Source organism: Pleurodeles waltl, chromosome 4_2 (assembly GCF_031143425.1).
Source record: "Pleurodeles waltl isolate 20211129_DDA chromosome 4_2, aPleWal1.hap1.20221129, whole genome shotgun sequence".
NCBI lineage: Eukaryota > Metazoa > Chordata > Amphibia > Caudata > Salamandridae > Pleurodeles > Pleurodeles waltl.
The window spans coordinates 687,767,887-687,773,886 of NC_090443.1; positions in this window are offsets into that span (position 1 = coordinate 687,767,887).

Consider the following 6,000-nt stretch of genomic DNA (forward strand, 5'->3'; position numbering starts at 1 on the left):
CCGTCTCATCTTCATGCTTCAACACCCTGCGCATGCTTCGAAAGATCTTCCGGTGGATCCCCACCGAGACCAGGAAGACGGTCACCCAGGCCCTCGTCACCAGTCGGCTGGACTACGGGAACGCCCTCTACGCCGGCACCGCCGACAAACTCCAGAAGAAACTCCAACGGATCCAGAACGCCTCAGCACGACTCATCCTGGACATCCCCCGACACAGCCACATCTCCGAACACCTGAGAGACCTGCACTGGCTCCCCGTCAACAAAAGAATCACGTTCCGACTCCTCACCCACGCACACAAGGCCCTCCACGACCTGGGCCCCAAGTTCCTCAACAGCCGCCTGACCTTCCACAAGCCCACCCGCCAGCCTCGCTCTCGCCACCGTCCCCCGCATCCGCAGAGCCACCGCCGGAGGAAGATCCTTCTCCTACCTGGCAGCCAAGACATGGAACTCCCTCCCCATCCACCTCCGGACAACGCAAGACCATCTCGCCTTCAGGAAGCAACTCAAGACCTGGCTGTTCGAGCAGTAGCGTTCCCCCCCCCCCAGCGCCTTGAGACCCTCCGGGTGAGCAGTGCGCTATACAAATGCCTTTGATTGATTGATTGATTGAACTGTCTCTCCTGGCTGTGCGACATGGTCAGCTTTCTGCCCTTGCCTCTTTCCTCTCTGTTTTTCATGTGCATGGCCTTGTCCCCTCCTTATTGCTTTCCATGGTCTGTTGTGCTGCACTGCCATCCCGCTTGCCTGCATGGTGGATTGTGCTGCTGCAACCCCTGGCTCCTGCCCTGTAAGGTCAAATTCGTGCTCCTGCCCATCTCCCTCTGGCCCTCTGTTATCAGAGTCCATGTCCCTACCCCATTCTCCTGCCCTCTGTGATCCAATGTGTCATACTTGCCAACATTGTGAACTAGGTAAGAGGGAGATTTTGAAAAACAAAACAGGTGAGCTGATTTACCCCATCAATTTATACTGAAAAAGAGGAGATATTAGGAAGGAGACAGGTGAAATAAAGCGCTTTTGGGCTTAAAAAGTCAGGAGTCTCCTGCTTGAATGGGGTCTGTTGGCATGTATGGTGGTACTGCCACTGTGTCTTACGTATGCCCTCAATGGTCTACTTTATTGCCACAGTGTCTCTTGTCTGTCCTGCATGGTTGGTTTGTTGCTCCTGCCCCCCTTTTCCTTGCCCTCTGTGGTCCACTGTGCTGCACACTGCCCCTCTCGCCTGTCCTGCATGCTTAATTTGTTGCCTATGCACCCTCCTCCCTTCCCTCAATTATCCGAGGCTGTGCCCTTGACCTTTGCCTCCCCACAGTATTCTAATGAACAACTAGATTGCTAAAATTCTACATTTGTTACAAAAGTGCAGCACGCCTGACGTCATCTTGATGTAATCAAAACTGTAATATCTAAATCATTTCCGTTAGAAATTATAAAAATAAGAGGGCTGTATCCTAATAGAAAGTATGGTTAATGCTCTAAAAAACTAAAATGAGAACACATTTTCCCAGTTCTTGAATAGCAACAAAGCACTTTTGAATTATTTGCTATCTTTATGTTTTTTTATCCAGTTGATCACTTGAATATATTTTACACTCAGGGGAGAGGATGTGGCGTTACAGCCAGAGCTGCAGACTTTGCAACTAGGGAACCAGGTTTGAGTTTCGGCGTCAGCTCGACATCCTGTGATTCTGGGAAAATCTCCCCATGCCTAAAACCCAAATGAATGTGTCCTTGCGTAATGTAACTGATGTTCATGTAAAGCACTCCAATACCTTCCAGTCAAGTCTGTGCTTTATGAAACTGCAATAAACCATAAAATTAGGTATTTTGTCCTTGGGCTACACTTGGGCTACATTTGGGTGAAATGTGTGCTACATGTGGGCTCTTTTTTCTCTGGTGGCCATCTTGGGAGACTTATTTGTCACTAGCCCCTTCGCTGCCAGGCCTTTCCCCTCCTGTGCCGAGCCTTTTTTTGGCTATTTGGGGCAGTTCGCGCTTAGGCCCTCATAACTTTTTCTCCAAATAACCTACCCATGCCAAATTTACGTCCTTTTTTTCTAACATCCTAGGGATTCTAGAGGTACCCAGACTTTGTGGGTTCCCTTGAAGGAGACCAAGAAATTAGCCGAAATACAGCGAAAATTTAGTTTTTTTCATCAAAATGGGAAAAAAGGGCTGCAGAAGAAGGCTTGTGGTTCTTCCCTGAAAATTGCATCAACAAAGGGTTTGTGGTGGTAAAATCACCATCTTCCCAGCTTTCAGGAACAGACAGACTTGAATTAGAAAAAACAATTTTTCAACACAATTTTGACATTTTACTGGGACATACCCCATTTTTACAATTTTTTGTGCTTCCAGCCTCCTTCCAGTTAGGGACAGAAATAGGTGTGAAATTAATCCTGGTTCCCAGACAGCTAAACATTTCTGAAAAGTAGACAAAATTCTGAATCCAGCAAGGAGTCATTTGTGTAGATTCTACAAGTGTTTCCTACAGAAAATAACAGCTGAAATAAAAGAATATTGAAATTGAGGTGAAAAAAACCACGTTTTGCTCTGTAACTTGTTCCTACGATGTCAGATTTTTTAAAGCAATATACTGTTACGTCAGCTGGACTCTTTTGGTTGCAGGGATATATGGGTTTGTAGATTCATCAAGAACCCTAGGTACCCAGAGCCAATAAATGAGCTGCACCTTGCAATTGGTTTTCATTCTATACCGGGTATATAGCAATTCATTTGCTGAAATATAAAACGTGAAAAATAGGTATCAAGAAAATCTTTGTATTTCCAAAATGTCCACAAGATAAGGTGTTGAGAAGCAGTGGTTATTTGCACATCTCTGAATTCCGGGGTGCTCATACTAGCATGTGAATTGCAGGGCATTTCTCAAATAGACGTCTTTCTTACACACTGTCTTACATTTGGAAGGAAAAAATGTAGAGAAAGACAAGGGGCAATAACACTTGTTTTGCTATTCTGTGTTTCCCCACATCTCCCGATAAAAATGGTACCTCATTTGCGTGGGTAGGCCTAGTGCCCCCGACAGGAAATGCCGCAAAACACAACATGGACACATCACATTTTCACAAAGAAAATAGAGCAGTTTTTTGCAAAGTGCCTAGCAGTGGATTTTGGCCTCTAGCTCAGCCGGCACCTAGGGAAACCTAGCAAACCTGTGGCAGTTGTAAAAACTAGACACCTAGGGGAATCCAAGATGGGGTGACTTGTGGGGCTCTGACCAGGTTCTGTTACCCAGAATCCTTTGCAAACCTCAAAATTTGGCCAAAAAACCCACTTTTTCCTCTCATTTCGGTGACAGAAAATTCTGGAATCAGAAAGGAACCACAAATTTCCTTCCACCCAGCGTTCCCCCAAGTCTTCCGATAAAAATGGTACCTTCTCTTGTGGGGGTAGGCCTAGCGCCCGCAAAAGGGGATGCCCCAAAACACTATCTGGGCACATCAAAATTATCAAATCCAAAACTACCTGTTTTTGCGGGGGCATCTGCGTTTTTGGTCCTGGGCTCAACAGGCATCTAGGGAAACCTACCAAACCCAGACATTTCTGAAAACTAAACACCCAAGGGAGTCTAGGGAGGTGTGACTTGAGTGGATACCCCAACATTTTCTCACCCAGAATCTTCAGCAAACCCCAAATTTAGCTAAAAAATCACATTTTCCCACATTTCTGTGTGGGATCACTTCACTGGGACAAATACCACCCATTGTTCCCCGTAAAAATGATACCTCATTTGTGTAGGTGGGCTAAGTGCTTGTGACAGGGAAGAGCCAAAAACATGTAGAAATTGAGGGGGAACCCAAAGCGGGTCCAAAAGGCCACCTCTGAAAAAACAAAAAACTAATTATCTCTGGCGCCTAGTGGTTTCTGCCTCCCCGGGGGCAGATCGGCCTAATACCAATAGGCCGATCTGCCCCCAAGTGGGACAGAAAAGGCCTTGAAAAAAATTGCCACCTTGGGGAGCGACCCTTGCCCAAGGGGTCACTCCCCTTATGCCAGTTTCTCTTTTATAATAAATCCCTGTTGTCTAGAGGGCATTTCAGAAGCCGGTTCGCTTCACAATTCGGCTTCTAAAATGCTCTGAGAGACTTCAAAGGGAAGGAAATTCCTTTCCATCCCTTTGAAGCCTCTCAGGCCCCCATCACATGATCGGAAGACAAATGCAAAGCATTTCTCTTCCAATCGCGCTGGGGAAGTGGCCTCTGATGAGGTCAGTGCGCGAATGCCTGCTGACGTCATCAGACGTCATTGAAGGGGGTCGGGGGATCGGGGTGGAAGGCTTCCCCTTCCATCCCTGCCTTGGGGGGGTGGGAGGGAAGCCCACGGAGGGCTTCCTCTGAGAACCATACCGAGGACATAATGGTTACGTCCTCGGCACAGGAGCACTGTGCCGGTGGACGTAACCATTACATCCGCGGCACAGAAGGGGTTAAGCTCCCTTATGCCCTTATTTACTGCAGTATCCTCAGTAGAAAATGCTTTCAGTTTTCCACTTTGATTCCATGAAGATGGTTTTCAGATGTGCCACACTTCTGGCAAAAAATCAGAATGTTAGCACTCCAGTTGCTCATTAGAACACTCTAGTAAAGCTGCTGATCACAAGGGAGTAAACTGGCAGTCTGCTGCTGGTGCTGAAAGGGCATGTTTCAGTCTAAATGTCAGAACGGTTTAATGAAATAGAAGAGGAATATGTTTGAGAACTCACTTAAAACTTGTCCTCATTTTCTTTCAACAGCATTAACCATAATTTCTATGTCAAAATGAACCCCCTCATTGTGTTCCTTTTTAAATTAAATGTTTTCAGTTTTACTCGTTTGATTCAAATAAGACAGCTTCAAGCGTGCCACAGTTTTGTCTTAGGTAAGACTGTTAGAGCTCCAGTTGTTCTTTAGAACACTTTGGGAGGCTGCAGTAGAACATAAGGGAATCAACTGACAAGCTGCTCACGTTGGAAGTGCATGTTTACTGAAACTGTCAGACTTCATTCTCAAATGGCTGAGAAAGATAGTGTGAATTTACAGAAAATATGCTCCTATTTTAGCTTCTGGAGCACTTTCCATACCCTCTACGAGAAAATCATGAGAAAACAGTTTTCGCTCAACCTGATTCATGAAATCCCAGCAGAGGGCTTTTTCACAGGGTAAAATCACCTTGGAACACACTACAATTTCAAGATTAGTATGGTACCAACAGCAAATTATTTATACTGTAACTAAAATCAGTTATCACCTTCCATAGGTTTGAGGTAATCAAGGAGGCCGGTAAGCGCAAGTCTTCTTTATTTTACAACAGTAAAATAACTCCAATCAACAGTCTCCAAGCGCCCCCAAATACCGCCGCTCCGTCCAACCGTCCTCACCGTCGTCCCTCTCCTCGGCGTTTCCCTCGCGCCGCCGTCCAAACGCCTAGCAACCCCTTCACCTTCGGGGTTCTGGTCGCGAGGCCGTGCGCGAGGGTACGCACGTAAATACAACATTGATTTTTTTTTTTTTTTTTTTTTTTTCACAATATTAACAAACCTCCCCCTAAAACAAAAACAAAAGAACTAAGACATTAAAAAAACATTAACATTGATTCAGTTTGCAGAAAAATCATGCAGTATGCAGAGTTATAACACGTTCCGTCAATGACACAGTTTCCAAGGTAACTTACGTACTCTAACACTCCTGCGTAACACAGGACCCTCATCTCCACTCTTATTCACGTCCGATTTTAACATTGACTCTCGCTTGGTGACAGCCTGAGGATCCCAGTTCCTTTTCAGTTTTACCACCTTGGATTTGTTCCACCACTTGTTGCCTTGGACCCTCACTGCATTGCCCAAAACACGTTCAACACACACCGGTTCGGAAAATTTTGCTTTACCTTTCTTGACAAACGTTGGCAGTTTTATCACTACCCAATCACCTTCCACCAACAATGACTCTTTAGCCCCTTTCTTATTGTCAAAATATCTCTTTTGTGTAAACTGCTTGTC